Below are 27,171 nucleotides of genomic sequence, written 5' to 3'. Positions count from 1 at the left end.
AAAGTCTATTCTACCCTTTTATGAGTAACCAGGACCAGTTTAGTTAGCTGGAATATTAGGCTCATGATTATGTGCAAGAAAAGAAAGAAAAAATATATTCACATGTTCTTATATTTGTATAGGCATTTGCAAATATACTAAAGCCGCATTGAATCATGCTCTCTGAATAATCTCCAGAGTTATTTTGAAAACCAGTTTGCATGTAACTGGCTTTTAAGAAGAGTCATGCATGTTTTAATTGTGTTGCTGTATGAAGTGATTGAATTGTGGATGCAAGTATTAAGCTCTTACAGTTTATTTCAGTTTTTCTGGAAGCTTCTTCTCTGGACTACTACTGGACGTGCCAGCTGGCATTAGAGCTCCCAGGTTCTTTTTTATTTGATAAGCTCGTTTGTTTTCTAAGGGATGCTGGTTAATTATACAACATCGCAGAAATCCGTCCTGTTATAGTGAACTTTTCATTACCCACCTAATATGAAAGATGTAGATCTCAAATTGTCACCTAAAGTTTTTCCTGTAACACACTTCATGCCTAAATTTACAACAGTGATGTTTTTAGTCTCTAATTGCTAATATACTCCAGACAACTCATTTTGGATGTGTAACATTCTCCCAGCCCATTGATGCTGTTTCCAAAAGGAGTGGAGTGTGAAAACCAGTTAGTGATACTTTCTGAGATCTTATTTTTAAAAGGAGTCAGGTTTAAAGTTCAGAAACTTGTGCATTACCAGGGCCAGGAAGAAGTGTCAGCACTCTGTGTTCATTTCTTCTCTTGCTCATTTTATAGGGAAGCAAACTAAATAACATGATGATTTTTTTATGAGCTCCCTTGCTTGACAGTTCTGATTCTTCTTACTTATTTACTAACTTCTGTCAAACAATCTACTAAATAGTAACCCTAGTTAACTGCCATCTTACTCGACTTTTCTCAGTGAATTGATCATATTGACTGGAGTGTTTTATTAGACATTAGATTTACCTATAGTTGTTTGTCATGATTAGGTTAATAAAGGTCAGTCTATAACCTGCAATATATGAAAAAAATGTTGAACAAATAAAAATTACAAGCACCTTGAACAGTAACAAGCAGCAGCTTTTGAATGAGGGTGTTAGCATGTAGCTAATAACTTTGAGAGAAAAAAAATGATCTTAAAATTGTATTTCTTGAATATAACTTAAAGACAAGTGACCTCGACAAATACCCATGATAATTTATACGAATGGAAAGTTTTCTTCGTGACTCTTCTTCATCATTTAAAGGTTATATGTGACATACCATGAACATACAACAGATTATATCTGTGTGGAATTAGCACAATTCCTGGTGATGGCATTTCAATCTTGGGTAATTAGCAGAACTCCATGGACCATCTGCGTTTCCGAGTCCTCCTTTGTAATATAGACAGTAAACATTTTCTCCTCGGGGAAGAAAAAACTTTGATTGATTAAATCATTTAATATTTTAGGTTCTTGTTTTTTAAAACAGTAAAGAATTGGCATAGGCTTCATCCCGTCTTTACCATTGTTGTATTTGGACATGAGCTCTGGTTTTACTAGACAGATTTCTTTCCGGATATGTCGCCAGCTGTTTGACACTGAGCTCATTGGTGCTAAGTCATTGTTTTAGCAATGCTTTTTCTTTCTCTTTAGAAAACTGGTAGCAGGCCATGGATTACCACAGCACATTCAATGTGTTATCTTTATGCATCTACAATATCATCAATTGAAAGGCGCTCTAACATTCTGCCTACTTTACTCATTGCCAACATGATACCAGTTGATTGATGAGGTGCCCACAATTAATCCCATGTCGTGTTCTTTGTGAGATGTTAATTTTTTATAGATAGAATTGTTACTTCTATTATGTACCATTGTGACTGTGAGGAAATTTCATTCAGGATAACAAATGTGTTCACAGTGATACAAGAATCATTGCTAAATTTTAAATGGATAGAAAATAAATTGTTTACCCCAGGATTAAATGTCCCTACCAAATAATACCTACTGTGTGGGAACTTCTTGAACAAACTCTCTTCTTAAGTTCCCATTGAGTTATTGTGCATCTGGGATGTATTTATAGCATATCATCATTAAGAGAGACTCTTAAAGGGACAAGTCAGATCCTATGGATTTGTGTTTTCTGCACAGTGCCTCCTATTCTCAGTGCACCCATCTGTTTATGGTTTGCGTGCTTGAGGGCTGGTGTACCTCCCATCCTTACATTTTAACCAGGAGTCTACACTACAGCCTCCTCTTTGGAAGGCCATGATGGGATAGAACATTAAGTTTGTCAGGATTTCTATGCTTGGGGAATGCAGCCCTAACTAAGCTTGCTAAAGTTTGAGATTACAGTGATTCCAAAGCAGTAAGGCAGAACACTTTCCTTCTGTCTTTCTTATTTTGAAAAGTAGATAGTTCTATACTTTCTATATCAAGCTAAATCAGTCCTTTAAGTCAAGAATAACATTCAAATTGTTGGTGATTAAACATAATCAACAGCAGATCTCTGTTTTGATAAAGCACCCAAAACAGTTGCAAGTTTTGTCACCGTTTTATGCAAACACTTGAAAATATGTAATTTGGGTCTAAATATAACATTCCAAAATGCCCTCCTCTTGCATGTTATAATTCTATCCCTTTATCGTTTTAGGCATTTGACTATTTCACTAGTGAAGTAGATATTCAGTAATTTAACACTAAGGCGATTTAGAAGGCAGAAAGAGTTTCCGAAAAGCTGCATTAACATTTCAAAAGGAAATATAATATTCTGCTTCTTCCCTCAAGTGTACGTTGGCAAGTTTCATTAATATTACTTAGGCAAAACTTGATTAACATCCCCTGCTGTGTAAAGCAGAGAAAATCACATAAACAGCAAGAACAAAAAGCAGAGAGGTAAATGCTGGCAACAAGAAGGGGTTTCTCTAATTCACACCCTTCCTCAGCTCCATTTCATCCCCACATGAATACACAATAAAGGGAACAACTGGCCAGACGGCTCCGTTGTTTGGCACACACTGCTAATAACTAGGGAGGGAACAAAGGGCACACACTCTAACTAGATTAAAATTTATGTGCTCGTGCATTTACAAGTTCAAACCAATATTGGTAAATAAGCTACCTCTTCCAGCTGTGTCTGGCAGGACTCCATGCAACTTATGGTTGGTAAAGGGGGCATATCATGTCACTTAAGATGGACAAATCATTTGATTAAGGGCAGGTGGGTGGAGTGGGGTGGGGGTTGCAAGCTTGGTAACCTAATTGTTCCACATGAAATAGTTTCTATTATTTCCACCAAACATCTTTCCCAATTTCATCTGAGATCTCATTTGATGGCATTGCAACAGCTGGTTGACTAAAGCAATTTCATTTCCAACTAAGCCTGCAACATTCATTGTCCTTATACATGTATAAACATAAGGGGTGCCTAATTTGTATTTTAATAACTAAGGTCTTTATGTATGGTTTATTAGTGCAGGCTCGTTACTGTGTAGGCTGAGCGGAGAGATGTCTACAAATTGGCCAGTAAATAAAACATTCGCCTAACCATTTTAGATTCTGCTGCATGGGGAAAATAAATTAGAAGAGAAAAAAAATTTTTTTCTGGTGGAGTTGAACGTTATTGAGTCAATCAGGCTAATTTAGTACTACAACATAACTTTAATTCTGTAGTTGTCAGAAGCATTTTACTAAGCCATATATCTAGTTGTTCCTTTAACACTATGACATTCAAAATTGTCTGTCTGCATGAGTAAACAAGCATTGTGTATTATTTCATCTGTTCGTTTTCATTTCATGGAATTACATCACTCATTTCAATCATAGCATGGACATTTAGTGCAGTGAGAAAACATACTGGGCTTGTTTTGCTTTTAAGGCTTAAAGACAGTCTTCTCTGTGACAACTTGCTGGATAGGCTGAATATGAAAAGACAAATTTTTGTGTTTCCAAATCGGAGGACGCCTTGCTTCTTTCATAAGTGAATAAATGAATTTGATGGATCATCAAAATAATTCCAGCCTGTGATTCAATTTAGCCTTTCTTAGTTCCTCCCTCTGGCTGTTTAGTTTGCATATTTAATTTTTTATCACATTATTGCTATATACAAAACCTTTTGTAATTACTGTTTATTTGATGCTTCCCAAGAATCTGCCACATCATAAAAAATAGATTAAAAAGAGCCCTAACATCAAAAAAGGAAATTATTTAATGAAGAAAAGGTAGCCTGGCTTTTGGTGCTTTTATCTAAGCATATGTGCTCATGATGGAAGTATAAGACAACAGAGAAGTCTGTCAAAGCTCTGGGGTTAAAATGGTTGCTTAGCCTGGATAATACCTTATATCTCAATCCTTACATTGAAAATGAAAAGCAGTATCTTCATATACTTATTACCTGGCCCAAAATACTGCTTTTATTCTTTATAACATTTCCGGGTGTTCATTCTCACCGCACATTTTGTTACAACCATTAAAGTCTAATTTAGAACACAGCGAACAATCCTCAGTAAGACACCACTGCTACATGATCCAGGACAACAAACATTTAGATATTACAGGGGTTGTAATAAAGGATTCTTTCCATCATTTCCCTCCACTCGATAAGATGAGGAGTTAGAAAGTGCTGCCTCACTGAGGATTGGTACAGGAGCACTGGGCTCCGTGCTATTCGTGATCATGTTGCTCTTTCCATGATTTGATACTGAGATTATAGAAACAAGTCAGTTACTATGATTTCTTAAAAGTTCCAGCTACAGCGAGTGCAGAACCTTTTTTTACTTCATCGATTTAAAGCCTTCAGCTAGAGACTGGAGATATGCCTCAGTACATGAACTATTTGCAAATGCAAACACTAAGTTTCTACATATAGATTCTACACACTCAGGAAATGGTAGGCTGGTGTCCAGTGGTTTGTCATTCCTGCCATGCAAAGGCTGAATTGAAGGATCCCCAGGTTAAGAGATAAGCTAGACTAGCCTTACAGGCAAGCTCTGAGTTAAGCTGTGACCTCTTGAGTCAGTGAATAGGAGAGAAAGTAATCGAGCAAGACTATGGATCATAACTTTGGTTGGCCATAGGTATGCCCCATGTGAGTACCAGCAGAAAAATCTGCACCTGCACAGTTGCAAACACATGTACAGATACACAGACTCATGAACAAAAAGTCATCCATGATTGTATTCAGGGTATACTTGATACTTTGTGGTCTGGCCTAAATAGTATTTTCTAAGTTTACTATTGTAGTACCAGTCTAATGGTTGATTCACATGGAATAAACATCCCAGAGTAAATCAATATTATTCTCTTAAAAGAAAATATTTTTATTCCTTTCAGACCTTTGCTCATCCCTGAAACCTCGGTATGGTTTTGACTGACCAATATTAGATTTGCTATACTATATGACTTCCTGATGCTTGCATGCTTTTCATGCATATTCTTCCTCCACATTTTTTACTGCTAAAATGTAAACTTCCAGGGTAGGATAGCTAACACAATACAGAGGTAGTCTATGACAATGCATGACGGATGATATCCTGCATACATTTTTATTAGAAAATAATAACTTGTTCTATTGGGATATCTGTTTTTGCTTGTAAACTTTACTGTCAATTTTACCGAAGAGATTATAAAAAATTTTGTTGAACTCCACTTTTATATGCTGGAAAACATTTATTTACCTGAAGCTGTTATGAGTAACTCAGCTTAGAGTTCTTATAAATCTACATAGTTTTTCATCTGACACTAACTTGCTCTGCGGTTTTGGCAAAATAATATTCTCTTAAAATTTCTGTTTCATTAAGATCTTGGCTCTGTTGTGCTCATCGATACAACCATGTCCTTGAGCTGTTCAGTCATTGCCCCCTGTTCCTCTGATCACCATTTGTCTCCCACAGAAAATACTGTGAGACACTCCAAGTCAGTCTGAGATAACCTCAGGCAGGTTGGCACAGGCCCTGAATGGGAATAACGCCGTTAAGCATTTGCCAGCTTCCATTTGTGACATTGCTACTTGCCTCATTGAAATTTCTTTAATCTGGAGACACAATGAATACTGGTTAGACATGGATCAAATGAAACTACTCCAAATCCTAACTAGTTTCAGCAAGTAAGGATTGCAAGTTGGTACTTAGTCTGTGGCACAAAGAACCTAAAGGAAACGACTCACTTGTATTTATTTAAGCCTCTTCTCTATGAGAAAAGACATGTTTTGCAACATGTCCCTTCATCTGCATCCTTCCCATTCCCTTTTGCCTTATGGGAATATCCATCTTCTCCTTGTGAGACAATCATATGATGCTGAAGAAGTCAATCCATCAAAAGAAATTTTGCCAGCTCTTAGCCTGTATTATCATAGTTAGGCCAACCATTGAGGTTACTCTTGCTCTATTTATCTGTATCTACCAAAGTTCCAAAAGGCAAGTTATGTACATGTGCCTAGCACCTTGAACAACTTTGAGGGTGTAATTGTAAGTTAGGAACATCTTCTTCATGACCCAGGAAGTAGGAGAACACACACACTTATTTGCTGAAGTTCTTTAAGGGTAGAGTTCTGGAACAATAACTCTATTCCCAGAGATAATTTTGTATTGAGGATAAATAACATTAGATGCTGGAATGGATTCAATTTAGTGGAATTAAGGACATGTTAATGGCTCTGCTAAAATTGCTGTGGGAAAGAGAGACTGTTTCAGGAGTTAAATACCCGGTCTGAAACCTTTCTCCCTGAAGGGTTGATGCTACCAGGACATTTTTAGCTTTTAAGTAAAGGGACTAAGCATGCAGTGCAGGTTCTTTTGTAGACTCTGGGATAGGGTTCCAGTGGGACTCTTTTAGACATGGAATGTGGCCCGAAAGAGTAGATGATGGTGACTGAGGACTTAGTAAATTGTTTTAAGTTGGAACATGCTGTCCAGCATGATGGAAAGATACTAAAAATAATTCAGTTGATGCTGAGTATACATAGCCAATCTCTAAATGGACATTTGGGGCTGCCATGCTTAGATTTGTAAGTTGAGAGAGAAGTATGTGATTGTCTGATACACATTATTGTCTTCTATGATTGCCTTAAAGTATGCAGCCAGGCTTTGTTACTGGAATTGACAACATGATAATAACTATAGAAATTTAGGTGAGTGAGCAACTCTCCCCATCAAAGTGGACACTTTTAAAGTTCATTCTGATTAATTTATTGCAATCCTCCAACCATATGATATAGCCTGATGAGTAGATATATTCCTGTCTTTCAGTAAGACCTTTTCTTCTTTCCTTCCTTCCTTGCTTTCTTCTTTCCTTCCTTCCTTCTTTCCTTCCTTTATTCCTTCATTTTTTCTTTCCTTCCTTTTTTCTTCCTTCTTCCTTTCCTTTCTTCCTTCCTTCCTTCATTCTTTCCTTCCTTTCTTTCCTTCCTTCCTTCCTTTCTTCCTTCCTTTCTTCCTCCCTCCCTTTCTTCTTTCTTTTTTCCTTCCTTCCTTCCTTCCCTCCCTCCCTCCCTCCTTCCTCCCTCCCTCCCTCCCTCCCTCCCTCTCTTCCTTCCTTCCTTCCTTCCTTCCTTCCTTCCTTCCTTCCTTCCTTCCTTCTTTCCTTCCTTCCTTCCTTTCTTTTTTTCACTTTTTGTTTTTGTGCATAGGATGTCTTTCCATAGCCTTGGCTGACCAGGGATTCAGTACTTAGACCAGACTGGCCTAGAACTCACAAGGATCCCCTTGCCTCTGTCTGGAGAGTGTTGGGATTAAAGGCATGGACCACCATGCCCTGTTTGCCATTGATTTCTTTTTCAATACTTTTCAGGATAAAAACAGAGTCTTTAATATTAGAAAACAAACAAAAAATGACAAATACATGAAAACAAACAACTATGAAAATCACACATCCTTCTACTTTGTGACTTTCCCTCTGTCTTTGTCTTATGCTGCAGAATTCAGTTGAAATATGAGGCCACCCCTTGGATTTGCTCCTCATCTTCCCACATAGGGAAGCCATTGCTCCCATGTAAGAATCTTCATATTGTGCCTCCTTTGTACCTCACTTCCCAAAACCAAATTAGCCTTTTCTATTTAATTTCATACTTGGTCTTTGTACAGACTTAGAATTTCTCTTCCTTTGGACACTTTATTTCTCCCAGTATCAGGAAGCCCACTTTCTGGCCGTTCCTGTTGCTACTATCTCACCCCTTGTCAGTTTTCTTCCAACGCCTGTCATCACAGCACTTGTCTAGTTTTAGAATGCCATATGCACTCTGCTCTTGAGAGCCTATGCTTTCTTCCCAAATAGTTACCTGACTTCAGGTCTAATCCCATCTGGACTCTTTTCTGAGCTCTTGGCTCATTTGTAGCATTGCAGGCTGGCTGTTTTCCTGCCCTGTCTCACTTGCCTGTAGACATTCCAGCTGATCTCTTGCTTCTATGACTTCTCTCCCAGAGAGTCTTGATTATCTGGTAAATATTAAATATCAAATGATAGTTCTTTCCCACCACATTCACTTAGTAGGGACATAATTAAGGAGTCATTTGGATTGGTGAGAGACATTTGGGCTCAGAAAATAAAGAGCTTGCAAACTGAAGGCTAGCCTGGTCCATATTCAGGGACAATCAAGGATATATAGAGGAGACACTCTCTGACAAAACAGATTCAAACCTAAAATTGAAGTGAATTTGGGTTTTTTTTTCCATCAGTCCTGGACATCTAGACCTCTTAGGGTACAGACAGGAGGGTTAGAAATGGTTCCTGAAGGTTTTACCTAGAAAGAATTAAGAGATAGTTGATTCCTAAACCAAATATCAGGGAGTATGGCCTTGGAACATAAATCCAAACTGTCATAAATAACATTCTCCATCTGAAAGTAGTTCATTAGATTTTATTAGGCAGAGAACAGAGGATTTAGTAAGTGGAGGAACTCTCATTTCCCAGCCATGTAGGTGAAACAGCAGGTAGGCAAGTTACAGCTAAGCAGAGAAAACTATTGTAGGTTTGGGATGCTTCCTGACATATTCTTACCTTGGGGGTTGGTAGAGGACAGTGATCTTCAAAGCTAGTAAGTTCTAAAGATTTTACCTGAAAGTTCAGTAGATGTAAGAGTGAGCAATGTCCTAGCTGGTGGCACTAGTGATAGTGGGACATTAACCTCATTAATGAATTAATTCAACATGCATAGGAGAATTATCTATAAATAAATGGAGATGTCTTAAACAAACAGAAGGGATTTGGTGGCTTCTCTTCTTTATTTCATGGCTATAATAAGATGAGCAACCCATCCTTCAATGATCTCTCTCCACCATGATGCTTTGCTTTGCCACAGGCCATTAGCAATGAGGTCTGTCTTCCATGTGCTCAATATTCAGAAATCCATAAACATACATAAGCTCTTCCATCTTTTAGTTGCTTTTTATGACATAGGGACAGAAAATCAATTAATACAGGAGAAAAGATTTGAAAGGCCAGGATTTAGAAGCAGAAAACAAAACAGAGAACAGAGATGCCTGGCTTTGAGTTTGGATATAGGACAAAAAACAGGCTTATAAACCCAGAGTACTGAATAAAGGTCTCCTAGATACAGTGTTTCGTGCTTGTAACTAGCATCAATTTGACTAGTTTGCTTGCTCTTCACTTCAACTATGCTGTTCTTGAGGTATTATTTGGCAGATATTAAAATAAATATTAATGGAATTCTATAGTAGGCTCATTTCCAGTAGCTCTCCAGGTCTCCTCAAAGCCTTTAGCACCAGATTGGGACTGTGAGATATCCTGCCTCAAGAGCATATAAGTAGATTCTCTGCTTCTCTAGTGTGAAACATCTAATGTTGAACTGCCAAGACCATACATGTAAACCAATCTAATAAATCCAGTGTGAATGTAAAAAAAAAAAAAAAGAAAGAAAGAAAGAAAGAAAAAGAAAACCGTCAGGAAAACCACAGATTGTCCATGATAGTTTAGCCCTGTGTCTCCCATATGCCGGCTCTCTGTGGTCATACGTTCTATCAGTCACTCAGGCTGTCAGGTCTTTAATACAGGGTGGCTTAGTTTTTCTGGAAATTGTTATAATTTTGAAATACCAAATGCTTTATCAATACTTTATGATAGTACCTTCATTGTTGGCCTTATTATGCTAAATTTCTTTTTTATATTAACACTTCCAGAGGATTTTTCTCATTAAGTATATTAATAAAGAAGATTGATTAAATGTTCTGCCAAGTGTGTCCAGTTTTATAATACCGTGACATGGTATAGCATAAAAAATATGATTTGTGTAAGACCACATTCACAGCTAGGCTTAGATATGCACAATAAATATGTGGCTGACAGGTTGGGAATCCCTGCATGTCTCTTCTCAGTTCTTATATAATTGTCACAAGCTGAGCATTTTGTTTTAGACCTTAAAACACTTTTTCTTTTTTCTTTCTTTCTTTTTTTTTGGGGGGGAGGGAGTGGGGGACATTTTGAAACTTTTTAAAGTTATGGACACATGAAACATCAACTAGCAAAATGACAAAAGCAGTACATACTCAGAATCCATTTCAATAAGCTTTTACATGTTGTCGACTTATGCTTATGTGTTGTCTGTGTGTACATGGGTGGGGAATGGATGCACATGAATGTCAAAGCACATGGGCATCAGAGGTTGATGCAATGTCTTTCTCAGTCTCTTCCTGCCTTACATTCAGAGAAAGGGTCTCTATGTGATCTTAAACTCAATGATTGGGCTATCTTGACAAGCAGAGAGCTCCAGGGACCCATCTATCTCTCTGTCCTATCCCCAACTAACTTGGGGTTGTATTTGTTGCTGTTCCCATTACATATGAGTGCAGAAGGCCATAGCTCACATCCTCATGCTTGCATTGAAAATTCTTTTCTTAGTGACATAGCAGCCCAGATAAACTAGTCTTCTTCTTTATAAATACATACAGTTAGGTAAAAATATCCAGGGTAGCTATTTCTGGGTTTTGATACGTCCTGAAAGAATTCAACACCTTTACTACTTTTATGAAATTGGAATTCCATGTTCTGAAGCTCACAAACAGTAAACTCTAATAACTCTAAGATTTCCACACTGATATTTAAAGTTCTGAGGTGCTTTTGCTTTGAAGAGACTTGGTTCTTAATCTAAAGGGATAATACTCTTTTAAAAAAATTACATTAGTTTCTCTCTAGAGAGAATAGATTACAGAATGTGGTTGTCATAAGTCAAAATTTATGTTTGATGGCTTTATTGCTAAATTATTTTCATGATCCTTCTGCTGAGTGAAAATGACCAAATTATATATTTAAGATGACATGAGCCTGTTTGTTTAGCCAGAAGGGTAATAAAATATCCTGACAGAAAATATCTATGTTTCTCTTCTTTAATTACCAGGGATGTTGATTCTGAGACTCTCCAGAAGTTTTTTGACTTTACAGATTTGTCTGAAATTCCTAATGTAATTTCATTAGTGCAACAGCCTTGATCTTAATACCCAATGTGTCTCCATCTCAAAAGTCTTTGAGTAAAGTGTTTTGTTTTGTTTGTCAGAGAAAGGCTGTGGAAGAAGGTATAGATAATTCAGATCCACAAAAGATACAATATCAGCCCTGTACCACCCCCACCACAGTGCTATTTTCATATCTGCTTGCCCAGAAAGAAAGGTTTGGATATGTACATCACCAGATTCTCTCGCATGGGGCTTAATGGCCTTCTTGTTGATGCTTCTTTTCTTAGTACTTAGAATGTCAAGGATATTTCATTGATGAGTGTGAATTGTCTTGAGTCATGCTTTGTGACTCAGAGAACAAGCTGCTAAGATAAAAGCCAAGGTCTAGGTATAGAACCATCCTCATGCCCTTTGGAAAGCTTTGTGTGCAGAGAATGAATGACAACAATTGTCGTCTAACCTAGAGCCGAGGTGTGCCAAGGACTCCCAGTTTCTAATAGCTTTGAAATTCTTCAGCAAAGGCAAAATTCAAGGCTAACCTTGCAAAAAATTAATTCATCACAATATTTTGATTTTATAGGTATCAAAAGCCCATTGTTCGGTTTGATGGAGAGAGTGCTTTCTTATGTTAATCCTATTCCCTAAGTAGTGTAGAAATTGAAATTTTACCAGCTTCCACAGTCCATTATAATGTATTTCCTTATTCTCTGACCGATTTGATTTTATAGTTTCTAACTCCACACCATATTCAGTCTGAGTTGGAATTGTTGAGATAACCAGACAGTACTTTAACTCAACATCATCCCCTTTCAACACCCAGGTGCTGAGATTTCAGGCATGTGCCACCAAGGCATCTGTATAGTACATTCAAACAGAATGTTTTGAGGGAAAAGCCCTCAAATTTTAATTATGGAAGACAAAATGGACTCAACCTTCAGTTTTAATTTCATCCCTCCCAACCTCATCACAAACAAAATGAGCAACCAAACATTGTGAATGGTTAATAGGTTTGTTATTATTTGAATACAAATATTCAGAGTTCCTTTTGTAATAATGTAATACTACTATGAAAATGTTAGTTCTTCTTTATATACATTTTAAGAGATGTAACTAGTTTGTACTGGGGAGCTTCTGTGAAAAGAGGAAGGTTGTGGCATAGAAACTGAAAAATACCTTGAAGTTTGATGACACTGCAGGTTAGAAAGCAATGATCACCCAATTGCTTACAAATTGATTTACCACCACATCCCTGGAGAAAGAAAGTTTTGTAGCAGACCTTTAGTTTTACAGCTTTCAAGCTCTCCTGGGGCTTCATTTGTGACCATGCAGTTTGGTAACAAAAGGCCTCCTGCCAGGAAACCTGATAAGCCAAGTAAATAGAAACCAAGGGTAGAAGGAAGTCAACAAAATAAGCAATTAAGCCAGCAAGAATGGCCTCTGTGTAAATTTGTGTGCAAGGGTTGCTGAACCCAAGCAGACACATGAAGAATTCACTTGGCCCAGAGAAGACCAACACGGTTTAAGTATATTTTAAAACCATCCACTATGTCTTATGCTGTTACCTTCTGGCATGAAGTTGATGCTTTTGATCTTGTGTATTAGCACCAAATCTTTAATGATAGAAACATTGCCATGTTGTTCCAAACAGAGTTAATTTTTTTCTAACAATCCCCAAAGTGGTAATGACTCTATAAATAAATCACTTACTAAACCATGATCCAGACTCCAAATACTCACAGAAAAGCCAGGGTGGTGAGAACTTATGTAATCGCAGTACCAGCAACCAGGAGCTAGCAGAACTAGGTCAACCCCAACTGCTCACTGACCAAAGTGTCTTGCCAACTAATGAGGTTCAAGTTCAGTAAGAAAACCTCAAAAAATAAGGTGTGTAGAACTAAGGTCTGGTTGATGTTTGGAAGCCCCTTTGCTGACTCATACCTGCCTTAGTCTGAAGGGAGCAGCATTGTGTATAGAATATGGGAAGTGGAGTTTTCAGAGCCTAATGTTCTCAACCTCAAGTTTTATTTTTGTTACTATCTGGGCCATTCTCTTTACCTGCCTTGATTTCCTGTTTTCATATTGTATATCTTTAGGCTTTGTTGAGGTTTGATTTTTTGCTTGTATTGTAATGCTAAACACTAGCCTCCAAGGCCAGGTTGCCCCCAGAGATGAGAGACTCTACATAGATCCAAGTGACCCTATTTAACCTTGCTACCCACCCTCAAGTTATTCATTATTGGCGAATAAAGATGGCTACAGCCAGTGGCTGGGAGGAAGAGAGATAGTTGGGTTTCTGATAAGAACCACGAGCAGAGAGAGTAGAAGGTAAGTCATAAAAAGATGACCATGAGGGCTAGCAAATTGGAGTTAAGTGTGATTGATATTAAGATGAGGGCAGGCACAAGATAAGGCAAGGCCTGTGATTGGGCAGTAAATAAGTAAGGCGGGGACAGTGTTTTGGAAAGGAGGAAAAAAGCCAAGAGAGAGGAGAAACCAAAATGGAGGAGGAAGAAGATGATCCATTTCCATGTGGCTTTAAATAGCCACAGGTAGCTGTGAATGTCTTATAAGAGATGGATTATTATAGGACAATTTGTCTTATCTAGGTGGGCAGATTTTATCATATCAGTTAGCTCTGAGTTTATTGTGTGGATATTTTGTGGGGTGAGAATTTATTGATATAAATCTGATTGTTAAAGTACAAGCCTCTAGGAGTTTTGATTTTACTGGGTTACTGGAATGTAACCAGAGTTTGTGGCAGAGAGCCAGCCAGGAGAGGGCAGCTAGTCTTTGGGACAGGGAGACTACCAGGGACAAAGTGTAACCGGGCATGGTGTGGAGTCCTAGATCTTACACACACACACTACACACACACACACACACACACACATGCACACACACACACACACACACACACACACACACACATTCACACACACACATACACACACATATTTAATGCAGCAGTTAAGAGCTGCCCAGATGGAGCATGTCAAATTATAAAATGGGTTTAATGATGGGGAAATAGATTCAAATAACATAGTGGAAAGATATCTGCCCAGCTGTAGTGCTGATTGAAGCTTATAAATATAAAGCTTGTAAGTCTTTTATTCAGGAACTATATTTTTAAAAGGTGGGTAAAAACCCATGATTAATATTAAGTATTTCTACAATGAAGATTGTGATGGATTCTGCATGAGATGGCATGTTTCCCTATTACTGTGAGGATTTTTTTTTTTTATTCCTGGACCCTTTTATGTTGAGAACATAAAGACAGTAATAAGCAAAATGCACTGGGGTGGAATTTAGGGGAACATCCCAGAGAAGTTGGCCTACCCTGTCTTAGGCTACTACTTTATTTTTTCTTGCCATACCATGTTTTCACTCATTCTCAAACCCATATATTCTTGTCATATAACTGGTATTAACAAGCTCTGTTCATCCTGGTAATAAGTCAGGATCTTTAGTATCTATGCCTTTTTCTCTTCCAAGCATCCAGTCATTATTACTGAGCTAGAACTAAATGGAGGGAAACGAAGTGTTCAGATGGGACAGTCCCTTGATCTAGCAGATGGCGTTTCTCCATTGTTCTCCACTGTTCCTGCCTATGGTGTGCCTCCCACCTTATCTTTCCACATTGCTGATTATGTGTGGTGGTGCATGTGGACTCTCTAGGGAGTTGCTGGGCAAAGGGCTTTGTCTGTACTATCTGTTGCCCCTCACCATGGTTCAGGCTTTGAGTATATGAAGAAAAATATTGCTCAAGGAACTAGTTTCATGCATCCTCTTTTCATCATACAAGAACAATGATGCTACTGATGCTGGTACCACATTTACCCCAGTCTTTCAAGAAGATTAAAGCTAAGTATAAAGCTTAATGTTATAGACTCTGTAACATCTTTTTTTTTTAAAGACATCTTACTTAAATAATTACTGCTGAAATATTTACTTTAACTGCCTTGCATAATAGTGGCTTTGTAGTTTTCTCCAAGAGCACACAATTTGCCTTTTAGCTTACAAATAAGTATTCCAGATTTAACCTTAAACAATATTGAATACCAGATCAAGTCCCAAAGGAATCTTGGCTTCTTGTTATCTTAGCAACAGATCTTGAAAAGGGAGAACACTCCCAAGGAGTCAGAGCCCTGAGTTTTTAGGCATTGCCAAGGCTCAGCCATTTGTCTGCCATCACTGGTGCCTTTTCTTGGAAAACAATTTCTAAGACCCAATATGTGAAGTCAGAGGGCTTGTAAGTTGGAACATAAACAAGAAACCAGCTGGCCTCTCAGAGAAAGGAAATCACCAGCATTGCTGTGATGAATATGACAGAGAGATGATGAATATGACAGTCAAGTTTCATTTGAATGTACTCAAGTCAGCAGAAATTGGTAAACACCTGTTTACAGAATGATATATCTAATTCAGTGTTGATTTGACCCACTTGAAATCCAGAATTTACTAAAAGGTGTCTGATAGTTCTCTATCCGCAAAAGTCCCATTGAGATATAAAACAACTTTGGCTAAACAGGTATAACAGCTGTGCACATAAAAGGGGGGCATGTTGACCTTTCTGGAAAGTTAATTTTTCTATAGGCTGGTTAAGTTTGTAACACTAGTACTGCTCTTTTGAGATCCCTTAATTTGAAAGGGATTGTTAAGTGCTAAAACATCTTGTCCATCTCTGCCATAAAACTTAAAAATTGCCACAAATGTAGAATTATATTTTGGCAAATAAAATACTACATGGTCATTTACATTTGAATTCAGATAAACAATTTCTTCCTTAGTATACACTAATAAAATTCATTATTTAAAATTCAAATTTAATTGAATGTCCCTGTCTCTCTGGCAAACTTACCTTAGGAACGCTAACTTTTCTAAATATTGTGTCTTTGTACAGTGCTGAGATTGATTGCTTTTAACCACATAAATAGGAATGTGTATGCTAATTAGCTCAATTTAGTCATCCTACAATGTATACTGTTAACAAAATATGTAGCTCACACCTCAAAGGAAATAAAAGACAGTTTATTCTCTAACCAACTATGAGCAGTTGTGCATAAGAATTACAGATTTAGGTTGCTCTAAATACCATGTTACAATATGGAAACAATTTCCTGATATTTTTATAGTTATGAAACAAAAGAAAGGTATAAATGGAATCATTTTAAAAAATATATATTTGGTGGAAACATCAGTAGCAGGGGTGGAGAAAAATGGGTGTCTCTGCTAGGAGAGCCCATCTGATGATATCCTTAGCTTCTGGGTGGGTGAAAACTAGCAACTGGTCAAGTTAATATATCACAAAAGGATTTGGTGATGTTAGCAGAGATGTGAGGCCAGGCATAGGTAGACAGTGAATAGTTACTGAGAAACTAAAGACAGGCCAAGATAATTTCCTGTACATCCGCAACATTCCAATTCTCCACAATCACCAGATTCTAAGCAGTGGGTCAACCTTGTGACATCTACAACACAGGTGGGTCTTATCACAGGTTACATGTTATAGTATGTACCTTCAACATCTACAACACAAGCAGGAATTGTCACAGGTAATGTGCTTACAACATATACTCCAAACTTTCCTATTACAACCTCTTCAGAACAAATTAAATCATTTGAGTATGTAAGATACTCCCATTTAAAAACAAAACAAAACAAAACTCTTGGAGTGTTTTCCAGCCTTCTTATTTACTGAGGTCTGATATCTCTTTTGTGTTATTCCCTAAACAATTTCCAAGAAAAAAAAAAAAAAAAAAAAAAAAAAACAAGAGCCTATTTTTAAAAATCTTTTACTTGATACTGAAACAAAGCACACTATATACACTAATATTTATAAACTTTGATTAACCACTTGTAGACTTTTCCTGTATCATTTGTTCCATTGTTCCGTAGCATCATGAGGATATAATTTGATAAACTTAGATTAAAGATGTAAACATTGAAGCAATTGTTTCTTTTGATGTTCTGTGACTACCTGTTATCCTTTTGATGGTTTAGGATCTATTATATTTGAATTTGACAAGTGATTATGAAAGTAGCCAAATCTTGAGCATATGAAGGAGGAAATCCAGCCTTCTGCTTGAGTAGGGAAGGGGTGGTTCTGTAAAGGTTAATTGGCTGCTAACACCTTCTCCTCAGTCTTCACACCTGGGACTGACTTGCAAATCGTTTGATCTTCTAAATGTAAAATATTTCTCACATGGAGTTTCTTATGCAGTAAAAAGGAAAATATGATCAAACTGAATACATTGATGTGTGCCTTTGTTCTAAATGTTGGTGGAATGTTAGTTTGAGATGTTGAAGACTCTAATTAGACCTATACATCTGCAATATTTTGCATAGCAGTGGGATGGCATCAGCCTAGAATAAACCTCCTTTAAGCATGCCCTTATCGGAATAACTCATTCTTTGTTTTAAGTCACAACTTCTTATTTAAAGACTAATTCTCATAATTTATGTTAAACAAAAAGTAAATTTTCTTTTAACATTAGGAAATTTTTATTTAACGTTTAAACTTATTTTAATAAATACAGCCTGAATACTTAAACTGAAGACACACATTCTAATTTTATAAAACACCAACGTAATTTGAATTCTGGATAATGATCAGCTTCCATATTTCCCTAAATTTTGCAAAGCTCTTTCAGATATATGGTGGCATTGAATTCTCATTGCGTTCCTCTCACACTGAAGTTCTAAGCTCGATTGGCAGTAAGAAGTTTGAACCTATTAAATCGGTCGTTTGCTGAACATGGCGAAGATTGGTTCCGGGATAGAAGACAGTCATCACCACTTACCCCTCAGCACAGTTGTATTACTCTGATTTATTTTTCTCTTCATTAGTACCTGCTGTCTGATTCCTTTACATCAAAAGGTTCTAGACAAAACCAAGCATTTTCTAACATTGTTATTACAACACTCAAAATGGCTAGCCCACCAGTCTTTACCCAGCATGTGACAGAGAGGAGCTTATGCCTGAGAAGCCCTGCTCTCAGAGCTCAGTGCTGAAGGTCATTGGCTGATCTGTCCCATGCTCAGCCTTTAAAGCATCCCAGTATGGCTACAGCACACACAGCTGTTTCCCTGCCCACATCCCACCAGCACATAGCATAGCTCTCTTTCCTCTAGCCTCTCCCTCATCTACCTGCAGTCCTATCATCTAGTGGCTTTCTAGACTGTCTACAGTGTGTAGGAATGAGCATTATCTTAAAATGCTGCAAGGTGTGGAGGGCATACCCAGTCAGTCTTCTTTAGATAATTTATAGTCTACAAAATGACCCCAGGAAATCGATTTTCAGTTGCACACATGTTTTAAATATTTTTATTCCCATTCAGATCTTCTCTACTCTCCTGTGGGTGTTTCATGTTGTCACTGAAGTAAGAGGGTAGGGCAGTGAGTGAGAGTTCCCACTTGACTGACAGAAAGCACAATACATTATAACAACCCGGCTAAAAGACTCCTGGCCTAGCCAGGTCAAACAAGCATATACCACAGGCTCAGGGGGAGAAGCAGTCTAGATGTCAGAAGATAGCTTCTATCTAATTATAATACTTAAGTGTATTGGCAGAGGTTTAAGAGGCTGAGATATGTAACAACTGAAGTTTAACGTATTGCAAGTTACATATATTTTAGTGTGTGTGAAAAAGTCTGTGCTTGTCTAATAGAGCCAACAAGCCTTGTTATGTTCAGATCTGGAGACACTAAGGACAACCAGGACTAGTGTCTAGTGTAATTCACAGGAGGGTTTGTTTGAGTTCAAACCTTTCTGCAGGTTAGGTGAGCAACCTGGATGTCTAGGCTAAGGGGTTTTTAAAGAAAAAAAAAAAAAGGGATAAGTAGGGGTTTCTAAGTCCTGGCATTATATTATTGGGTATGAGGTTTCTGGGGAGGTGCCAAGGCCACATATGGGAGGTGCCTAGGCTGCAAATGGCATTTGGTCAAGATCAATTTTAATTAAGTGCAGCTACAAAAGAGGAGCTATTAGCACCCTTAGAAACAGCATCTCCTAGGTGCAGAAAGGAATGCAGTAAATGCAATAGGACTGGTGACTCCAAGCAGCTGATTCTAGCTGGATGTGTTTCACCATGGTACCTGGTCCTCTGCTTAAACTTGTATTTCTTAGGTCTTTCAGTCTCATCCTGTGCAAAAGGTTCTTCTGAGCTGGTAATGTCCCACCCTTTTCCCATCCCATCTCCCTTGTAAGTGTCTTTACCAACTGTCTGTTTGTCTTGCAACTCTGTCACTTGCTCTGGTCTTCATTAACAGGAACCTAGAACTTCTCTAGAGGTTCCCCAATATCACCTGGGGTCATCATCTCCTAAGAACCTTATGTCCAGTTCTAATCTTTGTTGTCCATTTCTGGCAAATCACGTGTATAGCAGGTGAAAACTAGTCCATTAAAACCCTTTCTGCCAAGGATAAGGCTAGATCTAAATTGTCTCAGCAACCTTGTGAGGGAAGATAGATAGATTCGTGCTATAGGCATGTGATGCTCTTCAGCCAAGCATGGGCCTCAGAAGCAGAAGGATTCCCAATCTCTGCCTCCTCCCAGCTCGCACCATATAACACAGTGCAGTAGGAGAAGCTTGCAGAGTTAGGAGCTGAGGCAGCAGGCCTGAGAATCATCATAAACCAGGGAATGACTCTGTGCTCTCCCTGACAGGGTTGGTGAAAACAGCAGGTGCCATTTGAAGCACTAAGAGGCAGAGAAGTTAGGGTAGTTCATCACCGGAAGGAGAACTTGCCACAAGAGCACTTGTCTTCTGAGTCTGGACAGAAAGTCGGACTTGGCACCTCAGTTTTAGAATTCTAAGCACACCTCCAGTCCCCTTTGTTCTTTGCCGCCCCTGCTGCCTCTCACAGTCCCCTCTTTTTTGCCTTTCCCTTTATCACCCCAAATTAGTTCTCAGCAGCCTTAATCTAAAGACCAGCTCCTTGCTCCCGATTCCAGACTCAGAGCATTATGCCACTACAGTCTATCGATTGGCCTCCCTGGATTATTTTCTTGCATGCAGCTCACTTTAAAAAATGTGTTCCCTTTCTGCTTTTACAGGGCGCGATTTGAAGGCCCCTGCCTTAAATGGACTAAAGTAAAATAAAACCAATCGTCTCCCTCCCATTTCATGCCCCCTATTCATCTAGAGTGCTCCATTGTCTCCTTTGAAAGGGAGGGATAAAAAGAACGGGGATCTCAAAGAACAATGTGCTGAAAGGTTAATTAAAGTTTTAACATTATTTTTTGAGAAGACCAGGCTCTTCTGCATCCAAAAGAGGTTACCAGCTTTAAGGAATTTCATTTGAATCCCAGCATGCACCTGGCAAACCACACCTGAGTCTCTCACTCCCCATATATTGCTCCTTGTGGTCAGTAAGACACGTGATCCACTGACACGGCCATGATATCCATAACATTCTTTGAGGTGTTATTCTTCAAACTACTATTTTATACTCAGTATAAATTCACTACCATCATTTGAGCTTTTTTTATATTTTGTTCCAGTGTGATGATTTTCTGAAATTGATAGCGGTTAATTGGGAGATGTGCTCCTCATAACAGAACGAAGCAAATTAACATTTTTTTTTTTTTTTTTTTTTTTTTTTTTTGGCTAGGATCTCGTTCAAGTGCTCTTAGCTGTGATCAGAAGTCAAGAAGAGCTTTGTGTTGTAAAAGTCAATAGGAAGGACATGAGAAGTGGAGGATCTCATGGATTAAATATTAATGAGTTTGATGATGATAAGCAGAGTGTCACTGACACTCCAGACTGAAGCAGCACAGAGTGTGTCCTACAGCATCAGGGATGTGCTTGCTCACTTATGAGCTCCAATTCCTTGGAGACTTAGGGCCTGCAGAAAATAACAAATTTATCTTCTCATATTCTACTTTTGCCTTTTCTCCAGTGTCTCTGCCTTCTATTTGTTAAATTCTTCTGGAGCACTGGAATGCTCAGGGGCAGATTACTCTTAAAGTCTATAAGATGAAAAAAATAAATTGGAACAGCTCTTAATGCTAAAAGAAATTGATCCATGTTGGGGAGTTCAAGATTTGAGCAGCTCTGAAATAATTTACCACTTGTAGTTTCTTCTTGTTTTGTTCTAAAAATGGCCTATACTATATTTTATTTGAACCATGTGTATGTGTGCTCTGTATGCTTATGTGGGTTATATGCACGCATTTGTTCTATTTAAGATGTTTTTTAAAAGCTGAATTTATTTTATGAATTTTATTATCTTTGTGTAAAATTTCTAATACTTTCATATAGCCCTTGATACCTATTTATCAGGCAGCCGAGTTTGAACAGTATTCAACACAGCCTCAGAATCAATGTTTCTGGCATCTCAGAAACATCGTAATCTCTCCGTTAAATGGAATCAGTAGAGGCATCTTTGGGATGAGCTAGAAACCTAGGATGATGGAAACTTCCAGGAATCTATGAGCATGACCCTAGCTAAGACTCCTAGCATTGGGGGATATGAAACCTTATCCCTTGCCGGTAACCAGAAAAGTCTTCCAATGGAGGGGTTGGGACATCGACCCAGCCACAAAATCTTGGGCCCGTAATTAGTCCTGCCTTCAAGGGTGCAGCCGTTAAGATGGAGCAAAAATGAGGAAAAGGCTAACCAATGGCTTGCTCGGCTCTTGTGATCCATGCCTTGAGGGAGAGTCCACTCCTGACACTGTTAGACACTCTGTTCTACTTGCAGATAGATAGGTGTCTAGCAAAACTGAGAGGCTTTATCCAGCAACTGGTGGAAACCAACGTAGATACCCACAGGCAAACACTAGGTGGAGCTTGTGGAATCCTGTGGAAGAGGGGGAAGAAGGATTGAAGGAACCAGAAAGGTCAAGAAAACTAGAGAATCTTGACTAACCTGCGCCACTGGGGGCCAGAGAGACTGACCCACCAGGCAGAGAGAATGGGCTGGACCTAGGCCCTCTGCACCTATGTAATAGTTGTCTATGTAACAGTCTTTATATGGGACGTCTCCTGTAATACAAACATGGATGCCTGCAGTGTCTTCGTAAGTGACTTGGTGACACTGATAACCACATACAACTCTGCTCATCCTTTTGTCTTCCTTCTCACCAATTTCACATTCTCAACCTGCTCACCAGTCTGCAGAACAAATTAATGTAATGACATGAGGGAGCTTTAAAGGACTGCTCCCTTAGAAACATTTCCCCACACTCATGCACATGCAGGACTAAGCCTGTCGATCCTGCCGTTTTGATTAGTGTAGCAGTGGCTCCAGTAGAAACTCCATACACACTACAGTTGTTCTTTCTGGGCACAGGCATTAGAGATGAGGTCTGTGGTTTTGGGGCCAAATTGTTAATAATATATTTTAATAAAATTTAAACTTCAGATCATCACATGCAAAAATGATGGACATATCTCATTTTTAATGAAGAATATCTATAGCTTCAGCAGTTCTAATTTAAGAGTCAGGAGCGATAAAAAAATTCATCAAAATCATGTTTAAAAAAACATTAGGAGAAAGCACAGCTGCGGGTGATGTTCTGGGATATGTAGAATCAAGGGCATCATGAGAGAAAAGGAATTATGGAATTTTACAGAGAGTTAATCTCTGTTTGAATAAAATGCGTGCCATCCATTTTGGGTGTGGATTATAAATTCATAACTTTTGGTTCCAATACTTAATTCACCCATAGCAGGATCTTATTTCTACAAGGAAGCTTGGTTCTTAGACCTCAGACTTTTAACACAGCCATTCGTCAGAGACCGACTTTTACAGGAAGCCGGGATACAGGAGCTGTCACTCATCATATACATTATTAAGATAGAGTAGCCTATTCTGCCAAGATTTGATATTTGATTCTCAATAGGTACTAAGAGACTAAAGTAATTTTCCTCTTAACTTACGCAGGGACACTTTAAATTTCACCAAGCAGCAATATTATATTGGAATGGACCATATAAGTAAATTTATTTTAAGAGGATAATACACATCTAACTTACTTGGTTAAAATCAGAAGCAAAACAATTTGTTTTGTCATCTGAGATGACTTAGTTATGAAAAATCACTCTCTGTAGGTTTCACTAATCTATGGTCTAGTTGAAGCTGTTGCTGGCTTTATTCCATAATATTGTATCTTATCTTGACAATACTGTTTTTATCTGGGCTGTTTTCTTGGATGATGATGTGTAATCTTCATCAAAGTATTTAGTCAGAATTAAGAAACATAATGACTTATTCTTTTTTTTTTTAAATTGGGCAGTGTTTTATTTTCCTTTACAATTTAATAAATACTTGATAACTGCACATGGCGTAAGGCTGCTTTGTAGTTCAAAAAGGTCACAGTGGCGGTGTTATCCTGACTGTGCAGTCTTCGGTAATGACTTGTATGACATCACTGTCAAACCAGCAGGACTGCATTTATGCACCCATCGTTTTCAGGATTGTTGGTAACATGGGCGTACTTTCCCCAAATCACCTTGTCTCCTTGTGTCACGAGGCCCAACTCACTCACATTCACTTCAGTAACTGTGCCTTTGGTGATCACACCCAGGGTTGTATACAGTGGGGATGATGGATTCTTTTTCACACCAAGTATAGGCAGACAAAAGGTAGCTTTCAGCTCAGGGTGTGTGACATGGGCTTTTTTTGAAACGCAGACCCATTGGCCTAATGAACCTCTCATATTTAGGTGGTTTTCTTGTAAAACCAGCACCAACAAAGCAGACTTTAGTAACCATTCTCTTCCATGCCTTCTTTTTTCTTTTTCCTGTTCGAATAACTTTCAATGCTTCTGTTTCTCCTTGGGCACAAACTTTGGGTAGAGGAACCTCCCATTTTCCCGCCTTTTCTTTTTGTTTCTGCTTAATCATGTTGGAAAGTACTTTTGCTCTGGACTGCCCCTCTCTGTCCAGCAGATAGGCAGAGACTGCTCCCTGTGGAGTCTTCTCATCATCCTTCTGCTTGGTGTCTCTCTTTTCATGCATCTTAATCGTCTTTTTTATTTGTATTTTCTCGGCATGGCGCTGTTTATGGTAGAGCTTAGCTTTCAGGCCAATCATTTTTTTTTGCTTTCTTTGAGCGTTCATAGGCCTCCCAACCTTCTTTCTTTCTCTTTTTCTCATGGTAGTCCAAACGATATCCATATCATTTGCGGTGCAATTCAATATATTCATTCTGTGGCATGATGACAGCCGCGGAAGAGCAGTCTGCGACCTCCCGGGTTCCAAAACCTTTTAATTTCTGGGTGTCACTGGCACACGAGCCATAATGACTTATTCTTTCATCAGTACCTATAGTGGTTAGTGTACATGCTATAGTTTAATTAAACATTTAGATAATATTGATTTGATCATGGGAGGAAGGATTTGGGGAACTTTTAATGAGGGGGTATGCAAGTTATTAACAATGAATTCAAACTCATTAATAAAAAGGAGCTAAAGTTAACACTTAGAAAGGTCTAATTCTCTGCCATCTACAGATACCAAGAGATTTTTAATATAGCAAGTTAGGGTATTGCAAGATCTGGACCTGGATCTTGCCACTGATGTGCTGAAGTGAGTTCATTTGTTCCTTGGGTAGCATGTATGCATAAGTCATGCTAAGTCTCCAAAACTCGGCACTGACTAGGTCAGAAAAACTGTTGATCATAACTAGGGATAGCAGCAGTTACTCTTCATACCATACTTATGTCCATCTATTGTTTCTGCTACATAAAGTCATACTTGGGTATGTGGCAAAATGTTGAAATAAATCCAAGTACAATAAAGTGATCCAAGTCATGGAACAAGATAAACTGGGGTAGTTTGGAGTGTTTGAGGTCTGACTATTCCTCTGCTGCTTCATAAATCTCCCTAGTGGGCTGGAGGCAGGGAAACCAGTCAAACAAGAGATAAGGAGTTCAGCTGACACATTGTCCTCTTTGCAAATTCTGTGTCTTTAAGCATTCAACTCTATCTTTGAAAATAAATTAAAAAAAAAAAGGAGCAATTTTTTGGGTAGTGAGTTTGTCCTAATCTTACTTCTTTGTCTAATATCAGAATATAAAATTTGCTTTAGTTGCCTTTTATTTCTGTGAATTATACCTCTATCTTATTTTTAGAAGAGTTTGGTATTTCAAACTTGAATTACTTTACTGTGTGCTGATTTATTTCAATGTCGCTGTACAAACATTTTATGTAATAAAACAATATTTGCTGTAAATGAAAAGTCATTGACAAGTTTCCTAATATGAGATCTTTGTAACTTAAAAATCACTTCTGAGGCAAGCAGTGCTGAAATATAGAAATAAAAAATTCCAAAAAATTGTTATTGTTTTCTAAAAGAAAAAAAAACTGGAATTAGAGAGACATTTAATATGGTTATAAAATTTATTCTTTAATATTTAGGGACATTTTGGCATACATGTGAATTATGTGACTAATTCAAAGTTTGACTGTCTCCAAACCCTGATTGTTATACACATTCATCCTAGTGAATTGAGCAGTTAAACTTTTTTTTGTTTAGGTTTAACAGGAAAATTATGAAATATATGCTACTGATATTATTAATTATAATGTAAATATCTGCACTTTCCAATGTTCTCTTTGACTGGTGTGTTACTACCGTCTATGGTATCTTCAATGCCTGACATTCTCTCTTCTATCTCTTATATTCTGTTGGTGATGCTTGTATCTGCAGCTCCTTATCTCCTTCCCAAGTTGTCCGTCTCCAAGGTTGTCTCTATTTGTGTTTTCTTTATTTTTTCTATTTCTATTTTTAATTCTCTTACCATTTTAATTCCTTCACCTGCTTGATTGTATTTCTTTAAGGGATTTATTTTTTTTTCCTCTTTAGGAGCTTCTACCTGTTTGCCTGTGTTTTCCTGTATTTCTTTGAGGGAGTCATGTATATCTTCCTTAAAGACATCTATTATCTTCTTGATATGGGATGTTATGCCATCATCTTGCTTTTCAGGCATATTAGGGTATCCAGGATTTACTGCTGTGAGAGAACTGAGTTCTCACGGTGCCAAAGTGCACTATGATCTTGTGCTTGCTTCCTGCCATTTGGTTACATTTGGTGGTGTTAACTGACCTGAGTGTCTCAGACTGAAGCAGGCCTTCTTGGAGCCAGGTAGAGCTGTGTGACCTGGGTAAGAGCCAGTCTCCTGGGAGGCATGTACAATTTATCTTAGCAGAATCAAAATATTCAGTTTGAGGTATTCCTCAAATGATTTTTTATACCTGGACCCTATTGACAGCCTAATACTTAGAAGTCTTAAGCTGTTTACCTGGTCACATGTAGGAAACAGTTTGATTAATCAATTGACTCTAGAACTGTCACCCAAACGTCATCCTACACCTCTGGTCTGTGCTGTGTAGTTGAGCTGTTTCCAGTCAGAGAAGATGGGTCTCATTTGTTTCCTACCTTTCCTGACACAGCACAGAGGTCTATAGGTATGAATGTTTCTGTTTATAAGACGGTGCTGAAGTGCACAAAGTCTAACACAGCTGAGTTTTCTACACATTCTGATTTTGCAAATGCAAGAGGCATGAAGTAGGAAATGAAGTCTCCTAAGGAGACGAACTTACTTTGTGTTTAACCTGTTACCAGGGTTCCAATTCTAAACTGAAAATTGTCTCTGAAACGAAAATGCCTGTATTTCGAGTGGAATCAATAAAGTCATGATTAGATGTGGGTCTCAGGGGATGTGGAAGTGTCACCTGCTTTTGTATTTAGCTCAGTCATAAAGGATTCTGCATGAATTTCAGGAACTGAAAATTCTGTGCTCATTAAAGTTCACTATCCAGTAAT

The 27,171-nt window shown here is 38.1% G+C and overlaps 1 protein-coding gene and 1 pseudogene across 2 annotated transcripts in view; one reads left to right on the top strand and one right to left on the bottom strand.

The window, feature by feature from the left end:
- The window catches only part of CACNA2D1 (calcium voltage-gated channel auxiliary subunit alpha2delta 1), a 412,683-nt gene that overhangs the window by 213,636 nt on the left and 171,876 nt on the right, over positions 1 to 27,171 (top strand). The gene's annotated exons all lie outside the window — the stretch shown is intronic.
- On the bottom strand, positions 23,777 to 24,561 carry LOC308435706 (ribosome biogenesis protein NSA2 homolog; annotated as a pseudogene). Its single transcript has one exon. The product of its transcript is annotated as a ribosome biogenesis protein NSA2 homolog (transcript).

Source organism: Micromys minutus, assembly GCF_963924665.1.
Source record: "Micromys minutus genome assembly, chromosome: 23".
NCBI lineage: Eukaryota > Metazoa > Chordata > Mammalia > Rodentia > Muridae > Micromys > Micromys minutus.
The sequence above is the reverse complement of the archived record's forward strand: the minus strand, read 5'-3'. Positions and strand labels throughout refer to the sequence as shown.